A 20,367-nucleotide genomic window follows, 5' to 3' on the forward strand; every position below is an offset into this window, starting at 1 on the left:
GGGATGGTGAATGGAGTTGTCTTTCATAGCATTGTTGCAATTACTTTAGTTATAACATGGTACCAATCCATTGTAACGGGTGTAGTGGTAAATTTGCCATGTTGCAGTTGTACATGTACAACAAGGAAGTTGATGGATATTTGGTCATATTCCAACCTAAATTGAATCCGGTCGTTGATGGTATTGAGTTGTTGAAGGAATAGGAGAAGATTGTCCACTGGGCCAGACCATAGTATGAAGATATCATCTATGTATCTGAGAAAAGATTTTCTGTGTTGTAGCCATAATTGTTGGTTGAGGATGTGCTGTTGTTCAAAGAGGTGCATGAAAAGGGTGGCATATACAGGAGCTGCACAGTTGCCCTTCGAAGTACCGTTTAACTGTAAGTACCATGAGTCTTGCCATGTGAAGTAACTCTGGTAGAGGGGGGAAATGAGTAGCTCCATTAGAAATAGCTGTAAATTAGTTTCCATTTCAGAATTCAATAACACATTTTCAATAGCATCTATGCCTAGGTTGTGAGGAATTGATGTGTACAGGGCTTTTACGTCTACTGTACAAAGCCATAATTCTTCATCAGAGGCGAGTTGGAGGTTGTCAATTTTGGTCAAGAAGTCGGTAGTATCCCTAATGTAAGTAGGAGTTTTAATGACAAAAGGTTGAAGGTGTTTATCAAGGAACTTACCGATGGGCTAATGGATGCTACCCTTCGTCAAGACGATAGGCCTGAATGGAGGATTTGAAAGATTTTTGTGAACTTTTGGTAGCATGTATAGTGATGGAGATTTAGGTTGTTCCTGAGTTAAATATTTTTTGGCTTTGGTAGTGATTACTTCTTGATCCAGTGCTTTCTGAAAGATGGTTGCTGGTGTGGTTCTGAATTCATTAGTGGGATTGTAATCCAATTTAGCATAGGTACTGGTGTCAGCCACATGTAGAGAAACTTGTTCGTAGTAAAATGAACTGCCCTTGATTACCAAGGCTCCACCTTTATCAGCATTTTGACATATGATCGATTGATTGTCAGCAAATTTCTTGAGGATGCTTCTATCTTTAATCGTGAGGTTGGAATGTTTCAGATTTGACTGGAATTTCATGGATAGGATGTCTTGTTTGACCAGATTTTCAAAAGTGTCGATGATTTTATGGCTAACGGGAGCTAAGAAGGTGCTGCGGGGACGCAGTCCCAACAGTATATCATCCTGTTCAATCGTAGTGGGTGCACAGTTTTCAAAGAAATTACGCAATCTGATGTTTCTCATGAATTTAAAGAAACTGATTTCGAGCTCTAGTGTGTTAGTGTTGGTAGTGGGTACAAAGGATTGTCCTTTTTGTAATGTGTGTAGTTCAAGATACGAAAATTGATACGAGATGTTAATGACGAGATTATTGAAATCAGTTATCTCTTCTTGCCTCTTTTGTTCTTGATCTCCTTTGGTTCTTTTGTTTTTTCTACTGTTTTTGCCCCGCCTGGGTCGTCCTGCCCTTCTGGGCCTTCCTCTAAAAAAATGAACCGCAGTACCAGATGTGGTTGATTTCTCACTTAGTGTTTGTCTGGATGCCGATGGAGTTTGTGAGGTTTGAGGGCGTGTGTCGCTGTCAGATGAGGAAGTGTCCGTTGCAGAATAAGGATTATAAGGTTTAGGTTGGCGGCGGCGAGCATACACTTCTGCCCAGGTGTATACTTCCCCAAGTTTATAAACAATTGTGTCTCTTTTAAATTTTAGGATTTTACGATCTTGGATTTCCTGGGTATATTTATTGAGTTGTACGGTGATATCCTCAAGAGTTTTGGTGAAGTCAGTTGATTCCATGGTATTTGTTAGTTCCGTTTTAATAAGGTTTATTTCAGTTGCAAGTTCTTCTAGGGCTTTGGACAGCTCTTCGATGATTAACAAGATAAGATTCAGCGAGCATTTGTTGAGAATGGCGTACCAATTTTCAACAAAGCGCACATTATTTTTGCAAAGTAAAGGTTTCAGAGGTACCCGAAGGCCTCTGGGGATACGTTGGGCACGATGGTACCTGACTAAGGTGCTAGCATGTAAACGTTGGTTTGATTCTCTTTTAACCCCTTCGGGGCTGATGACGAGCTGGGCTCGTCATGGCGTATCCTCCTCGCACGCTGATGACGAGCCCAGCTCGTCATGAATAATGGGATTTAGAAAATCTGAGCGTGCGAGCGGAATTCCGCTCGCACGCATGTGGTTAAGTAAGTATAGGAGTTGTTTGCCAGGGAATCACCAGATTGGAAATAAAGAAAAACCAGAAAGAAAAGTAAAGGAATGCGGGCATTTTCCATTTAGGCAGCCATCATCTGGACAACACCCCCCTCAACATCAGAGCGGCCTCTACACCCTCTGTTTCAGAAAGGAATAATACAGCTAAAAGTAGTTTTTAAAAGCCTACTTCAGAGGGATTTTCCACCCACTACTTTAAAAATAAATCTGCAAAGGGTGTAGTTTAAGATTAATAAAAAAAGTTTCAGACAATTTGCCAGACCCCCCATAAATCAAATTGCCAACGGACAGATTCCATGGCGAAGCCCGGACTGCAATGCAAGAATAGAGTTTGTGATGGAATTTAAGGTAAACTCTAACTTACAGGCATGAAGATCAGTACGTATGTGCCGTTGGGACTGTATTATTATTATTATTATTATTATTATTATTATTGTTAAATTAGTTTTGTAACACGCACAGCTACCCAAAAAGGGTTTCCCGGCGCCTAGCACACAAATTGCTAGAAAAAGAGTAGTCAAGAACCATTTGCTACTAAAAGAGCCAAGTTTTAAGATTCTTCGAAAACTGAGATAGGACGGGTCATTCTTCAAGGACACCGGAAGAGAATTCCAGATTTTGGGGCCAAGAAAAGGAACAGCCTCCCATTCTTGCAAGTTCAAATCAGGGAATCACGAAGTCTCCGTAGGCTGTAGAGCGCAAGGGACGAGAAGGAATGTAAGGATGGATGAGCTCTTGCAGATATGCTGGTGCCACACGTTGTTTGATTTTAAAGATGTAACACAGGTTTTAAATGTAATTCTTTGATCCATTCGAAGCCAGTGAAGGTCACGTAAATACGGCGAGATGGAAGCCTGTCTAGGAACTTAACAAAGAAGGCGTACTGCATAGTTCTGAACTACCTGTAGCTTTCTCAGTACCGTTTGGCAGCTACCGAGATAGAGAACATTGCCGTAATCAAGGCGAGAGGTGATGAGTGCCTGGACTACCATGCGTTGGGTTGAGGCAGGAAGCATCCAAATGATCTTACGAAGCCACCTCAAGATCGTGAAACAGATGGCAGCAACACTCGCCACCTGTTGTCTCATAGAGAGACTATCATCAATGCCCAGATTACGGACATGGTTGACAGGTAGGGGAAAGGAACCTGAGGCCAATGGTGAGGGCCCCATATGTCCTTGTGCTTGCCCAGGATAAGGACCTCAGTCTTATCCCCATTTAACTTCAAAAAGTTAAGGTGCATCCACTCTGTCACTTGCCGTATGTCGTAGCGTCTTTAATGGTGGAAAGCGAAAAGACAATCTGCGTATCATCCGCATATGAATATAGGGAAAGATCCGCCTCTTCCACAATCTCTGCCAGAGGTCTGACATAGCTGTTGAAGAGCGAGGGGCTTAAAATGGATGCCTGTGGGACTCCATGAGCTGATACGCAGAACTTAGATGATGCCTTAGCAGAAAAGACTTGAAAAGTGCGACCATCAAGGAATGAATCAAACCAGGATAGGGCAGTGCCGTCCAGCCCAAGATTCCTAAGGGCGTTAAGCAAGATATTATGCGACACAGTGTCGAATGCGGCACTCAAATCTTATAGAATGAGTGCCACAGTTTCCCCTTGATCTAAAGGCTGGCGCAGTTTCTCAGTAACCCCAAGCCGAGCGGTTTCAGTTGAAAAGTTGGCTCCAAACCCTGATTATGAATAATGAAGAAAGCCAACTTTGTCTATGTGTTGTGTCAGTTGAGTATTGACATGTTTCTCCAAAATTTTGGAGAAAGCCAGAAGCAGAGATATAGGTCTAAAGTTAGATAGTTCTGAAGGATCTGCTCCGTCCTTTTTCAAAAAAAGGGATGACCATGGCTCGCTTCCACTTGTGGGTACCAAGGCCTCCCGCATAGAGGCGTTAAGAAGATCAATAACGACGCCTTTAGATGTGGCAGAAAGCTGACAAAGGATGTTAATAGGCAAAGGATCAAGAGGAGACCAACTATTTTGGAAAGACGCCTCTTCAAATGGGTGCCAGGAAGAAATCTTTGCTATCTGGTCACAATTACTGTGATATGTAGGGTCAAATGCAGAAGCCATACTACACAAGGAAGGGGAAGGAGCAGAGAGTGACTTGTAAATAAGTTCAACCTTCTGAATAAAGAAGTCAGCAATGTTGTTACATTGATTTTCATCAAGGACAGGAGGAGGAGGGATGGTATCAGAGCCAGCTAACTTCTTCACTACCGAAAACAGAGCCCGAGGACGATTAGATGCCCTAGTTATTGTGTTAGCAACGTAAAAAATGCGTGCCTCTTTACACGCTGAATGATAACTTTTAAGAGCAGCTTTGTAAGCATCTTTACAAGTTAAAGAGTACGATCTCCTCCATCTTCTTTCTCGTGCTTTATATTTAGACTTAATAACTTTAAGATCGTTTGTAAACCATGGGGCAGGGGGGGTGATGACTAAAGCTGCGTTTGGGTACAGGGGGCAGACAGATGTCAATGGCATTGGTTAGCCAGTCTGAGACAGCAGTATTTAATGAAAGCAAAGGTAAAGTGACATCAGGTATGCTAGTAGACAGAATAGTATTAAAAGACTCCATATTCAACTACGAAATACAAATAAAATGGAATATCAGAATTTGAGAAAAAATAAATGTAGGGGCTTGAATACTTCATGTTTTATAGCAATGGGAATACAACAATACAAGCAATATGTAAACGACATATAAAGAAACGTTTGCATTGTAAATTGAATAAGCAGATGAGTCAGAGGGGAGGTAGGCTAAAATTAGGAAATGGAGAAAGAAAGAAAGATAGCCCCATCTGGAAAAAAGAAGATGCAAAGCAAGAAAGAGAAAAAGAGTGAAATAGAAAAACATAACAAGAACAACAAGAACGCATGTATTCTTTTCGTAAGCGCCTCCCACCATTCCATGCAAGTGCCAATGAATGCCAGAGGGCCCTTTAAGAAGCATAGCAGGATAGGGAGGAGTAGAGGCGGCCCAGCCCCTCTGACGTCAATGGGCCGTGAGGACCGGGCGGGGGGCGCTCTGCAGAGGCAGCGAGCAGCATCAGGAGCCGCAGCCGTCGCCTGCATCCTTCCTGCGAAGGATATGCGTCAGCGCTGCATCCTCTGAAGCCCGCAGGCCTTTCAGGAGCCCGGGCCGCGAAGCTCTGCAGGCGCCCGGGGCATCGACGAATGCACGCGCCGGGCCTTGCAGGCTGTCCCCGCGACGAGGACGGGGCTGAACACTGATGCAGCCCGGGGTAAGTTTCGGAGCATCCCTTCGATCTGTGCACGCAGTGGACTCACCCTTGCGCGCTGACGCAGGAAACGGTGCCAGTCGGGACGGGAGACGCCCCCCACCCCATAGATGCCCCGTGGTGCCCTTTTTCTGACAGGACAAGTCCAGCTGTGCAACAGTGCTGGGTGTAAGTTTCACAGCAACCCTTCAGTGCCTGGGTAAGTTTCCTAGCGTCATCATCTGCCCAGTCAGCGCCTAGATGTGATGTAGCGTCCATAAGCGCTCAGAGTCAACATTGACAATACTGGGCCGGGGCAGGCAGATGTGCAGTGGCAGCTGGGACTAGGCACGCAGTGAGTGCCCCCAGAGCCCCAGTGCAGAGAGCACAACTCGTCTTGTTCTGCAGTGCTGCTCGGTTGCCAAGTGATCACGTGTCAACTTCAACATATTGACCAAGCACCGACCTTTTACCCATCTCGTTTCGATGTGGGGCTGGTAGGAAACCATTAACGCACGCGCACGTCTTTCAAATCCACTCATCTTTGCACTTGACACTTTAAGAGGGTTGGCGTGGGCCGCGTGCCTTACTTGACAGGGCACCTGGTGCCTTTTGGGCCAGGCAAGGTTCAGTCACATCCAAGACATAGTATCAGTGATGTAAAGATGCGGAAGAAGTGAGGGGACCTGACACCCAGGGAGATGTTAGCAATTTGCAATTGTATTTATATAGTGCTTTCCACCCCTGGCGAGGCTCTGAAGCGCTTTCGGCAAGTAACATGCCACTCTGGAACCCAAAGGTAGATTAGTGGTGGATTAGTAGGGGGAAATATAAATTGTTCCTGAGAGTGGTGGAAGTGGTAGTCATGTGAGCCTGTTAGTTGGATGAACAGGACAGAGGATGAAAGGGATTTGAAAGGATTATTGGGGAGTTCATTATAGTTAAAGAGGCTTGGTATGAGTCAGAGAGCATGTTAGTTAGATGGATAGGATAAAGGATGGAGAGAGGAGGGAACAGTCTGGAGAGAATGGTAGTTCCTAGCTATAAAGAGGTTTGGGAGGTCAAAAAGTTGCGTTAGGGGATATTTCGGAAGAGGAATATGATGTCTCCTAGTGGCGATTTGATGAGATTTGGGAAGATTTTTTTTTTCTATGCAGTGGGTGGGAAATATAAATAACCACACATAAAATGTATACATACATAGAGATTTTAGCATCATACATATATGAAAAAAAATCAGTTGATATAATATTGTACTGGGTAAAGTTCCATATAAACATGCATGGATAAATATTTACAAACTCAGTGCGCTGGCACGCCATGTGGGTGGGTCAACCTTTCTCTAAAACCGACCCATTCGGCTCTCTCAATATTCACAGTAGAATTTGACTTTTAGGCAGACCCATCCTGTTGCAGCATGGATAGTGCATTTAACTTCATGTAGATACTTTGTTGGAAGTCAGACCATTTAAGCAGTATTCTATTCTATTGCTGCATGCAATTGAACTATACATTATTTTTAAGCCTTCCTGAACCCATGGCCAGGAAGCACTAAGGAGAGTATTTACGGTCAGTTCCTTACTACAAGATATTGAAAATGATCATTCAATTATTTGTTTCTGTCAATTTCTGTATGGTGGGAGTGCAAAAGATTCTCACAAGGGACAGATGCCAGGTACACGTGCCCGATGAACTAGACTAGTGAGAAAATAGCAAAATCATAACAAACCGCACGAGGCAGCGAACATGATCATAAGCTGGCTTGTGTGTCGTGGAAACAAGCAAAAAGTCTCCTGAGGAGACACAAATCAGCAAGAAGAGTACCAGCAAATTCAAATGCTTGTTTGATTTCCAATAGTACATTCATACATGATCAAAATGAGAAGTCATCTATTAAGACAATTCAATCACACATTTGACACCAGGCAGACTTCTTTGCAAGCATTTAATTTTAACTTATCTAAGGAAACTCTAGGACAAGCGAAAATGTATTTATCCATTGCATGCAGAGGCTCAGAATGTTGGACTTAACTGTGACTACAAATGGAAAACAGGTCAACTACATTTGTATGGTTTTGTGACAAGGTATGCTACTTATGTGCGGTTTCTTAAGCCTCAAGCTCAGATAAAGCACAGAGGAATGTAGAGTCTTGATATGATGTAGGGTTTTGAGTTTGCAGATACACCATAGGAGACCTGAGCTGTGTTTTCCCCATTGGGGAGCTATTCTTCCCACTCCTAGTGTTTTCCCAGCTGGCCAACAATACCTGCTCACTTAAAGGAGCATCAAATCCAAAAATTGCATTAGCAATTGAATCAGTGGCCACAATAGAACACTACCACATCAAAGTAATCAAGCCATAAATCCATGGGCTTCACTTAGGGGTCGCCAGCGGTCGCAGCTGCGAACCCTGGCCTCAAAGGTGCCAAAATATGTGCCTGCAACACAGGGGTATCTCTTCCTAATGGATGCTGGTTGGAGCTCCTGGTTTCCGTCAATTTTTTTATTATACAAATAGTGAATAATATTATTGACTATTAGTGTAATAAAAAATGGAATAGTTTAGCTGTAATATGACCCATATCTTGGAGCTAATGCAAATAAAAATGTGTCTAAATGTATATTGTATGTATGCTTGCGGGTGAGTGTGTTTATGTGCGCCAGAGTATGTGAATGTGTTGGTTTGTGTAAGCATGTGAGTGTAAGTCAAAGTAAAGGTCAAATGGCATGCAATGTCACCACCGCTACCTTTGGCATTTTGGTGAATTGACGTACATGCACAAAACAAGAAAGCATCACACTAGATTGCAACTTACTTTCAATCACGAGGTTCAGAATATTTGGATCCGGTTCACAGATACCCACTACAGAAAATATGTCACAAACTTTTTCAAGAGAAGGTTAGCAAAAGGATTCCTCTTAAAAAATCTAACGGTCAAGATAGGAGCCCCAATTCTCTTTCAACTACAGCCAAATAAGTGTACTGCAGAACGCAATTAATAACATTACTGTTGTCTGACCGCAGCCAAGCAAATGTATGGGGAATTAGTATTATCGAGTTTCCAAGATGAAGGGGATGCCGGAGAGGGTTAAACATTCCTCACTGTGGGGGAGTGGGGGCCAGGGGACTCTTATCCCAGGACAGATTTAGCATTAATTCGGTGATTGGGAATTTCAGAGACACCCTCTGGAAAGAGCCTTCGAAAATACTTGGAAAGAGACATTGCGACCATTTTTGCTAGTTTATGGTAACTTAGAAGTTCTGGTCAGAGTTTGCCAGGTGGAATCAGCCCAATAAGAATTCCAGAAACTTAGCTTAGCAATGGATCCAGAAGAAGAAATTCCCATAAACGAAGTGCTTACATTTTATGGTGGGAAAAGTAATCCTATTCATTTGCTTACTGTTTCTAGAATGGGCTCATTTGGACCATAGAAGCTACAGAGGTAACAAGCATTTGCAATGCAATAGGTCTCGCATTAAGAAAGTTTGAGCCATTGGTATTGTAAATGACATTTTTTTTTTTTGTTTTTGTTTTTGAAAATAGCGAAATTAATAGCTTTGTCATTTACAATGCCAATAATTATAACTTTCGCAAATGTGACACCTATAGCATTTGTAATGCAATATGTGTTGTATATACATGACTTACATGTATTGATATACAAATAACAATGGCTTTTAATTTTTTTCAATAATTAATACTTAAATAAAAGTTATTGTAATTTATAATGGCAATAGCTTAAAGTTTTTAAATAGCTTTTGTGAAGATTATGTTCAGTGTATTTTATTGTGACGATAATCCAAGAACAGAAGTGAAATATTAACATATTTTTGTTACATTTGTAATAAAGCTTGAAACATTGAGAGAACATATTTGAGCCAGGTGTTGTTGAATGGTTGCACAGATTGATGCTGTGGTGGCGCTGAGTGATGTTGTGATGGCGAACGAGTGATGCTGTGGCGTTCAGTGATGCTGTGGTAGCGCATAATGTTGTTGTGGTGCCCCTGAGTGATGCTGTGGTGGTGCGGAGTGATGCTGTATGCTATGCTATGCTATGTTTTGCTATCCTATGTGTTGTTTTGCTATGCTATGTTTTGCTATCCTATGCTTTGTTATGCTGTGCTATGTTTTGTTGTGTTTTATTATGCTATGTTTTGTTTTTTATGCTATGCTTTGTTTTGCTATGCTATGTTTTGTTATGCTATGCTATGCTTTGTTGTGTTTGATATGCTATGTTTTGCTATGCTATTATGTTTTCTTTTGCTATGCTGTTTTTTTGTTTTGTTAAGCTATGCTATGTTTTGTTGTGTTTTGCTATGTTTTGTTATGCTATGTTTTGTTATGCTGTTTTGTTTTACTATCCTATGCTTTGTTTTGTTATGCTATGCTATGTTTTGTTGTGTATTGTTATGCTATGCTCTGTTGTGTTTTGCTATGCTATGTTTTGTTATGCTATGTTTTGTTATGCTATGCTATGTTTTGTTATGTTGTGCTTTGTTATGTTGTGCTTTGTTATGCTGTGCTTTGTTATGCTGTGCTTTGTTATGCTATGCTTTTGTTATGCTATGCTTTGTTATGCTATGCCTTGCTATGCTTTGGTTTGCTATGCTTTGGTATGCTATGCTTTGTGGTGCTATGCTTTGTGGTGCTATGCTTTGTGGTGCTATGCTTTGTTGTGCTATGCTTTGTTGTGCTATGCTTTGTTGTGCTATGCTTTGTTGTGCTATGCTTTGTTGTGCTATGCTTTGTTGTGCTATGCTTTGTTGTGCTATGCTTTGTTGTGCTATGCTTTAGGTTATGCTAAGCTTTGTTTTGTTATGCTATGCTGTGTTTTGTTATGCTATTGTGTTTTGGTATGCTATGCTTTGTTGTGTTTTGCTATGCTTTGCAATGCTATGTTTTGTTATGTATGCTATGTTTTGTTGTGTTTTGTTATGCTATGTTTTGTTTTATGTTATGCTATGTTTTGTTATGCTATGTTTTGCTATGTTTTGTTATGCTATGCTTTGTTTTATGTTGTTATGCTATGTTTTGTTATGCTATGTTGTGTTATGCTATGTTTTGTTATGCTATGGTATGTTTTGTTTTGTTATGCTATGCTATGCTTTGTTGTGTTTTGCTATGCTTTGTTATGCTATGCTGTTTTGTTGTGTTTTATTATGCTATGCTTTGTTTTGCTATGCTATGTTGTGTTTTGTTATGCTATGTTTTGTTGTGTTTTGTTACGCTATGTTTTGTTCTACTATGTTTTGTTGTGTTATGTTATGCTATGCTTAGTTGTGTTATGTTATGCTATGCTTAGTTGTGTTATGTTATGCTATGTTTTGTTGTGTTTTGCTATGCTATGGTATGTTTTGCTATGCTTTGCAATGCTATGTTTTGTTATGTATTCTATGTTTTGTTGTGTTATGCTATGTTTTGTTGTGTTATGCTATGTTTTGTTGTGTTTTGCTAAGTTTTGTTATGCTATGTTTTGTTACGCTATGTTTTGTTCTGCTATGTTTTGTTGTGTTATGTTTTGTTGTGTTATGTTATGCTATGTTTTGTTTTGCTATGCTATGTTTTGTTATGCTATGCTAGTGAGGGTGTGTGGGTGAATGAGGGTGTTGGTGGGTGAGGGGGTGTGTGAGGGTGAGGGTGAGTGAGGGGGTGTGAGTGTGTGAGGGAGGGTGAGGGTGTGTGAGGGTGAGAGGGGTTGAGGGGTGAGGGGGTGTGAGGGTGAGCGAGGGTGTGTGAGGGTGAAGGGGTGTGTGAGGGTGAAGGGGTGTGAGGGGTGAGGGGTGTGTGAGGGTGAGGGGTGTGTGAGGGTGAGGGGGTGTGAGGATGTGTGAGAAGGTGAGTGAGGGTGAGGGTGTGTGAGGTTGAGGGGGTGTGTGAGGGTGTACGAGGTTGAGGGGGTGTGAGGGGGTGTGAGGGTGAGGGTTGGGTGAGGAGGTGTGTGAGGGTGAGGAGGTGTGTGAGGGTGAGGGTGTGAGTGAGGAGGGTGAGGGTGTGAGGATGTGTGAGGGTGAGTGACGGTGTGTGAGGGTGAGTGTGAGTGAGGGTGAGGGGGTGTGAGGGTGAGGGGGTGTGAGGGTGAGGGATGAAAGGGTATAAAACCGGCCCCCACCCGTGCGGCGGACCAGGGTTTGCCCAGTGCCCGCTATGGCCAGTCCGGGCCTGCCCGGAGGCGGCCAATACGAAGAGCAGGAAAATAAAACAGAAATCCCATGGAATACCAAATATTGTACAGCATCGGCCTGCCAGCTCCACAGGCTGTCCGTGGGCCCTGAAGTGTTCAAAATACTAATAATTAAAGAAAGATCAGCCTGCCTAATCTACACTCCAGTCCCGGCCCCGTGAGGCTCTCGGGGCCGCTGGCTAAAATGGCGGCTGCCGATTGTCCCCGAACATTGGATCTGGTGAAGACGGCCCTCCCGGGACCTGGGTTTCTCCTCGCCGACTCTCGCACCCAAGGTGAGCCGGTTTCCAGCGCGGGTGTAGAGAAGAGCTCCCTGCTCTTCGGCGAGAGGCTTACCTGGCAGGGACACCATGCGGTCCGTCGACTGACCCAAAGATGGCGGCGCCCTTGCGACCATTAGCCGCTGACTCCAGCTGTTTGCCTGGCGAACTCCTGGAATCTGGCGGTGTATGGTTGGATCCGGGGGCACCAGCGCGAGTAACAACACGTACCTCTGTTTTCCTCTGTGGAACTCACCATATGGCGCTAACTCGCGGCCTGCCTGGTTCCAAGATGGCTGCAACTACAGACCACTGGTACCACTGTCTCTGCCAGATCGATCTGCGCACTGCTGAACCTTTGCATCAACTGGTGGGCCCTGCATTGCAGTGTTCTCCCTTTTACTACTTTCACTTCCAGCTGTCTCGCCCTGAGCATAGGGATGCCAAATAACCAAGAGGCGATATGAGGACGCTTCATCTTACAGCCACTCCGCTGCTGTTGCCTTTCCGTATTGCCAGGTACAGGGGTGCAGTTTTGGGGAGAATCTCGACACTACAGCGTGACGCCCCCGGGCTTTCCTTTGCTGTCTTAACCTGGGGGTGCTCTCCTTCCTGGACTGCGTCTCTGGCACCCACGCGGACTTCCACAGACATTTGGCGTGCTGCATGCAGCCCGAGGGGCACTGCTGCCCTTGCGACCCAGAGACTATGCCTTTGAACATACTCTGCAACTCTGCTGCCCAGTGGCCCCTGAGCTTTTGCCCATCTAATTGACTCGTTTTGACTTCGGTTGTCCCCCAATCTCTTTCCCTCCCTGCTCCTGTGGCTGCCCCCCTCTGTTCTGCTCCTCTATCGCCACCATTTTGCTGCTGCTCTCAGCCGCTTCTTTCTCCTGACCCTGGCCCTGGCCCACCATCTTGTCCGTTCCCTCAGCCTTTCCCCATTCTCCCTCGTTTCCCCCTTGACGATCCTCAAATGTTTCTGATTTGCCTTTTTTCCATACCCCAGTATCACTCCCACCATCCGACCCCACTTAATGGAACTCTGCTTTTCTGTATATAGAGATCACTGTAATCACTAGTATATGCAGTAGACCTTTGTACTCTCTACCATTCCTATGTGACCCTTAGAATATATCCATTCGTATCCCTTCCCTATGTATAAAGAGAGAACTCTAATCACTAGCATATGCAGTAGACTTTTGTACTCTCTACTATTTCTATATGACTCTTAGAGTATATCCATTCGTATCCCTTCCCTATGTATATAGAGAGAACTCTAATCACTAGCATATGCAGTAGACTTTTGTACTCTCTACTATTTCTATATGACTCTTAGTGTTTATCCATTCGTATCTCTTCCTTGAGTGACTTTGCTATTTGTACATTTGCAATTTTTCTTTCGGTTTATATCTCTTTTTTGTGTGACTTTACATCTTGTACATTTGCAATTTTTTCTGTTTGTATCTTTTATGTAACGCTTGTAATCCTTAGTCCTTATGTTTTGCAACTGGTTCTTATGTAAAGCGCTCTGACACCTTCGGGTAACGTTTGCGCTATATAAAATCGCATTAAATAAAAAATAAAAAAGTGAGGGTGAGGGGGGTGTGAGGGTGAGGGGGGTGAGGGTGTGAGAGTGAGGGTGTGTGAGGGTGGGTGAGAGGGTGAGTGAGGGTAAGGGGGTGTGTGAGGGTGAGGGGTGGTGTGAGGGTGAGGTGGTGTGGGGGTGAGGTGGTGTGGGGTTGAGGTGGTGTGGGGGTGAGGTGGTGTGAGGGTGAGGTGGTGTGAGGGTGAGGTGTTGTGAGGGTGAGGTGGTGTGAGGTGAGGGGGGGTGAGTGGGTTGTGAGGGTGAGTGCATTGTGAGGGTGAGGGGGTGAGGGTGAGGGTGTGAGAGTGTGTGAGGGTGAGGAGGTGTGAGGGGGTGTGAGGAGGTGTGAGGGGTGTGAGGGGGTGAGTGGGTGTGAGGGGGTGAGTGGGTGTGAGGGTGAGTGAGGGTGAGGGTGTGAGGGTGAGTGAGTGTGTGTGTGTGAGTGAGGGTGAGTGAGTGAGTGAGGGTGAGTGAGTGTGTGGGAGGGTGAGGAGGTGTGAGGGTGAGGGTCCGAAGTAAATGGTGGCAGGGCAGACATCATAAGACAGAGAGAAGAGACTGGTGGTGACTGCGTTGGTCAGTTTCAGAATCAGGAGGGGCAGAGTCAGCACAGTCAGCGAGGGATCAACGTATCTAGAGGCAAAGCATAGCGGATGTAGCATTGCAGCTAGCAAGTCGAGTGTTTTCAAGTTGCGTGTCCTTAGAGAGATTGCAACACAGCAACAGCATTTGAGGAGCAAGGCCACTGTAAACAAGCACGGTAGGCTTTCACTTTCGTCCAGAAACAAGCTCTCAGCATTGCTGTGGCGGGGGGGAGCGCATTCCTTTGAAGTCTGATGAGGGGGCGGGGGAACGGCAGCCTTTGAAGTCTGATGCGAGGCACAGACAAATGGTGGTGTGTGACGTGGCTGGCGTGCACGCGCATAGATCACATGAACTGTGTCTAATCCGCAGTTTTGGTAAACTTTTTGTACTGCTTACTAGAATCTCGCCACAATGCTTACGCATTGCTTCAGCGAGACCTTAAAATAGTACAGTGCAAGATTAGAAGTGAGTGTGCTCGATAGAACTCCTCTCTAAGGAATCCAGCCAGGACCACCTGAGGGCAGTCCATGGCATGCACTGGTCAGAGGCAGGCCCTGGAGACTTACCTCTTGGAGTAATGGAGGAGCAGCAGTATAGCGATGACCGCCTCCAGCCAATATGGAACACCCTCCCGGCGGTCACAGGAGAAACACGGACAGAGGAAATACAAGTGGATCTCAAATTGTCATTCTTGTAATAAATACATTCCTAAAAGATAATATGAACATTGAATGAAGTGTCTCATTTCTCTCATCGTATTATTCCAATCATTATATAGTACACTTGTCAGTCAGTCAGTCAAATGCACTTTATTCGATTCGTTAAAATCATAAAAGCAATAAAACATTTATATACAATTAAACACTTATTTCATACATATACACAATCATTTCAAAATCATTAATGGGACATATTAGGGACAAGTGCAAATCTAGACGTATTGTGGATATTTCAGTGTAATTGCACTCTTAGCTGTACAGGATCCCTTAGTGGGCATTTTTTTATTTAATTCTATGAGCCGCCACTAAGAAACTGGCCACACAAAAGATAACACGAATGCTGCATAAAGACTGTAAATAAACGAAGGCAGGCCTAACCTGGATAAAACCTGCCTCTCTTAGTAAAGGTGCCAGATATGTCTTCCTGGGTGCCATGTACAGGCTGCAAAACATAATAAAATGCATGGAATCCTATAAGGAGAATTCATCACAGCTACATGGGGGACCACTCTCCGGTTTGCACCATGAATGATAAGTGCCTAGAGAGTAGTGTATTAAATTAAATCCAAATGTAGTTAAAAAAAGCCTATAAAAGGGCTTAGTTACGATTCTATGGTAAGGCTCAAGGGAAGGCGAGCTAAGTAACAAATAATGTTGTCTGACCGTTGGTTTCGTCAGTTCCTGCTCTTCCCGAGCTACTCTTGCCACAGCCAAAAAGTTCTTTTTAGTCCAGGTCACGTCCTCCCGCCTAATGTTGGATGGGGCATTGTATAAATCCGGGCGTGCTAGCTGTGCAAAAGTATGTCTTACATATTCTAGCCATGGAATTTTCATTGCATGATCTAATGACATAACATCTGTCAAGATGGAGTGATTAAGTGTTAACTCGTCATTAAGCCATGTCTTTAGCCAGAATAATAGGGGGGCCATTCTGATTCTATCAGTGACATAGTCAAGTCCCACCTCCCCATGAATTGAAAATGTTGGAGTGGACTGAGGGGTGGATAACAAGCGTCTTAAAAATTTATTTTCCGCTTTTTGTATCAGTTCTTGTGACACGTAACCCCATAGTGGGGAACCATTCATGACTATGGAAATACATTTAGAATCGTAAATTTTTAATAGGGCATCCTTGGGCCTAGCACCCAACCTGTTTGAAAAACTCAGTAAGGCTGAGGTTGCTCTCACCATAGATAAACTTTTAGCCTTTATTTGTGGGCCCCACGTGCCCTTCTCATCAAAGAGTACTCCCAGGTAGGGAAAAACTTCCACCCTCGACACAGCTTCCCCCTTACAGAAAAAGTATATAGTTTTCCTCTTATTTCTGTGTCGGCCCACCACCATGGTATGAGACTTGTTCGCATTGATCTTTAGGTCCAGCTGATCCATAAAGGTACCAAAAGAATCAAGCAAACGCTGGAGGCCCACCCCTGTGCGTGCTATTAGGACAGCATCGTCCACGTATAGGAGAGCCGGAATCTTTGTTTCCCCTATACGCGGAACATCCCCCTCCACTGCCTCTAGATGTTTATCCAGGCCGTTTATGTATATGGTAAAAAGGAGGGGGGCCAGGATGCATCCCTGACGCACTCCTCTTAGCGATTTGAAATGACTTGTGCATCTCCCTTCCTTCGTGACCCTCACTTGGGCGAATAGTTCCTGGTGTAAAGAAGCCAAAAAGTAAATGAGTGGTTTGTCCATCCCCATCTGCACTAGAACTTCCCACAGTTTTGACCTGTTCACAAGGTCAAAAGCCGAGGAGAGGTCCATAAAAGCTAGAAACAAGGACCCCTCCTTGGCAACTGTATACTTTGATAGTATCAAGTGCAGATTTGAACACTGGTCCACCGTGCCCCTTTTTTCTCTGAAGCCGTATTGAGTATTTGTTAGGCCCCCCACACCTTTCGATATTATCTCTAAGTTTGTATAATAGGACTCTGCCTAAGATCTTAATCGCAGAGTCTAAAAGGGAAATTGGCCTGTAACACCCTGGGTCGTCCTGCTGGCCTTTTTTTAAAATTGGCTCGATGATAGAGGTGGACCAAGTGCTGGGGAAAACTTTACCGTTTGCGGCTATAAAAACATTTGTTAGAACCCCCGCCCAGAGTTTTGGGGAGTATCTGTAAAAGTCAGCAGGGGCGCCATCCGGCCCTGGGGCCTTCTTTTTAGAGGTGTCCACAATTGCTTTCTCCACGTCCTCGGGTGAAAATTACAAGGGAGCACACTCATCCTTCTCCCACGGAGTGTCCGGGGCTGCAGTTTCACTATTCCCATATACCTCCCCGAAATGCCTCACCCACTTATCGTCTGGGATGATACATTCAGTAACTGTGTTATCCCCCTCTGAGAAAAATGGATGGTTAACTATGGCCCAAAACTGTGAGCTATCATGCAGGACCTCACAGGCAAGTAGATCTTCCCAGGCCTTCTTTTTAATATAATTTTTCCTCCCAACTACAGTGGCCTTATACTCCTTTCTTAAAATGGCCACCACTGCCCTATCTCTCGGGATTGATTTTAAGGCTGTCATTAGTGCCTTGTGGGCTTTGGAACACTTGGCATCAAACCAACGATGCTGTTTAATCCCACCCTGTAGAGGTTTAGCCGTTAAGGCTCCAGCGACATGGGAGCATATTGATTCAAAAGCCTTCATCACCTCAATGGGGTATCCTGTTGATCCTGGCACATAGCCATGTGTCCTTCGATTGTGGGCAATAACTTGTCCATAAAATCTTCAGGAACCACTTTAGCCCAGTTTATCCTTCTCCCTTGGTCCACGAAGCGTAGGGTGTGACCAATGGCCGAGGGACAGGGCTTATCCTCCCGATGGACTCCCCATTGCATAATTAACTGGACCGGGTTAGGGTCGCTGTGAATTGAGTCTAGGGCTTTATAGGACTACACTCTATGTAGTAAGCCTGAGGTTGTGAAGATATAATCTAGAGTGGAGCCAGGACCAGTGCCTTTGTATGTAATGGTTCTGGTCCCTCCCTCACTAATGCAGGGTTAATATAGGTTCCAACTAGCAAGAAATTCCTCAAGAGCCTCCCCTGGCTTTGTATGCTCAAAGTGGGGTGTCGCTATGCCCATTTGGCCCTCCTGATCGCCTAGAAAACATGATTCGTTGCAAGGGTGTACGTTAAAATCTCCTAATAAGATTATCTCAAAATTAGTGTAATTCATTTAACTGTACATGGTAATACATTGTTGCAGATCAGCTATATGGTCATTTCTCCTATCCCTATCCCAAGAATTATAAAAAATTATAAAAAGAGTTTTGCTACTGGATGGGGCGGTCCATTCAACAATAAGGATATTCGGTGAAATGCTCAGGGCCTTCTTGAAAGTGCCTTTGAGATTAAGGGAAAACAAAAAAGCAAGACCACCCTTTGCCCTACCAGCGGGGCTAGGAGTTGCTGGGGTAGAGTAGGATGAGTATTGTATTGTATTGTAAAGGCTCTTCTATAGCGCATGGCTACTCGGGAGCATCCCAGCGCTTAGGACTGACCAAAGGGAAATGGATTGCAGAAGATGCGGAGGCCCGGACTCTAGATCCTGGGAAACAGGACAGTTTTTAGCTTCTTTCGAAATGCAAGTAAGTTAGGCTCTTGTCGGAGGGATGGAGGAAGAGCATTCCATAACTTAGCCGCATTATACGAGAAAAGACGGCCCCCTGTGCGGGCCCTATTAATCCTGGGAATTGCTAAAAGATTTTGCTGATTGGAGCGAAGGTTCCTAGATGGTTTATAAGGCCTAATCATGTCATCCAGGACATAGAGTGCTTTGTGGACCGTACAGAGGGTCTTGAAATGAACCCGCTCCCTTATCGGAAGCCAATGCAACGTGCTCAACGCGGGTCTAGCTGATGCGCGATAGCTAGCACCCGTAAGTAGCCTCGCTGCAGAGTTCTGGGCGACCTGGAGTTGCCGAATAACCGAAACAGGGGCTCCTAGATAAAGCGCGTTTCCATAGTCCAGCCTAGATAGAATAAGGGACTGAACTATGGTTTTCTTGGCTTTTTCGGGTAGCTGAGGAAGGATTTTGCGGATTGTCTTCAACAATCCAAAGAAAGTAGCTACTGTCTTCCTTGCCTGGGTTTTGAATGACAGCTCCGCATCCAGCCAAAATCCAAGGCTCTTAATCTCGGTCTTTGGAGTGGGCCCAGGCCCCATGCAGGAAGGCCAAAGTGTCAAGTTGTTAAATGTGGCTCGTTTCCCCAATAGCATCAGCTCAGTTTTTCCCCCATTCAACTTAAGGTGGGATGAGTCCATCCATTTTGCAACTGCTCCGGCAGTTGCAAAGATTGGTCGGAAGGGGCTCTACCTGATTTAAGGAGACAACTAGCTGGGTGTAATCAGCGTAGCTTACTAATTGGATTCCAAAGGGAGCCACTACTTCTGCCAGAGGCGCCATGTACACATTGAACAGTGTGGGGCTGAGGGAGGAGCCCTGTGGCACCCCACACTGTAATGGTACTGGAAGGGAACAGCTGTTCTCCGTAAAAACCTTAAAAAATCTATCTCTAAGAAAAGACTCGAGCCACATAAGGGCCTTGCCCGTGATCCCGATCCTTCCAAGGCGAGATAGGAGGACACAGTGGTTAACCGTGTCGATGGCGTCACTGAGGTCCAGGAGGATAATGGCCGTCTAGCCAGGCCATCTAGCCAGGAGTTGGGTGATAAATCCCACGTTTCTTGACATGCTATAATGTCATAGCTACTTACAAAATCAATCCATGATGGATCAACCCTCTTTGTTCTAATCCCGGCTACATTCCATGTTATCAATTTACAAACTGTTACTTCACCTGGATTATGAATCTCTAGGGTAGTGTTGGATTTCACCCAACTCGACCCACACCACGGAAGCGAGGATGGCCCCAATCCTCTGCCCCTATTCGGAACGCAACACGCCCATTATATCACAGCGTGACAGCGGACCGAACAAAGGGAGAAGGTAGGAAAAAACAAAAAGAAAGAGAATCGCCAAGACTCTTTCTATGTTTCAGCTAGGAAGACCCTGTTCCTGCGGATATGTATAGGTCTTCTAACCTGCAGCAAAACAAGAGAAGAAACAAAGAAAAAAACAGAATGTCAACACAGTTCCCAGTGTCCTCTCACCTGAGTTCTCCTCAGTACACACTTATTACTGCCCAACTCACCCCCATTCCCCTCCTTACTTGTGTAACACAGAAGAATCCTCAGGAAGGAGACTTGTGGAGGAAAGTCCAAAAGGTTCAAGTAGACAAGCTCCCTTTTGTCCAGCGTTTCGTTTATAGGGGGGGAAAAGTCATAATTCTGACATAAAAACCCCCTTGGAAAGCTATTAACAGCAAAACCGCTGTAATTGCATAGCGTTTAACCTACTTGTGGCCACAAACTAAAGCGCGTTCCTCGCAAAACGCCAGAAGCAAACTGCTTCGTGAAATCGTCCAAAGTTTCACATAACGAAGTGAAACGGGTTACACAAAACCCGGAAATCGGCACCGCCGTGTATATCACAATATCTCAATCCCCACACGGTCTAAGCAAAAAGATGTCCACTGTCCAAATAAAAAAA

The 20,367-nt window shown here is 44.6% G+C and overlaps 1 protein-coding gene across 2 annotated transcripts in view; it reads left to right on the plus strand.

The window, feature by feature from the left end:
• Positions 1-5,235: 5,235 nt before the first annotated feature.
• The window catches only part of LOC147676736 (uncharacterized), a 355,122-nt gene continuing 339,990 nt past the window's right edge, over positions 5,236-20,367 (plus strand). Inside the window, exon 1 of one of the 2 annotated variants that reach the window (XM_086945203.1) lies at positions 5,236-5,497. The gene's annotated coding sequence lies outside the window, so the exon portion shown is untranslated. Of the gene's footprint in view, positions 5,694-20,367 lie in introns of both variants that reach the window. The other variant, XM_086945202.1, reaches the window with a different exon arrangement.

The sequence above is a fragment of the Lissotriton vulgaris genome, chromosome 12 (assembly GCF_964263255.1).
Source record: "Lissotriton vulgaris chromosome 12, aLisVul1.2, whole genome shotgun sequence".
NCBI lineage: Eukaryota > Metazoa > Chordata > Amphibia > Caudata > Salamandridae > Lissotriton > Lissotriton vulgaris.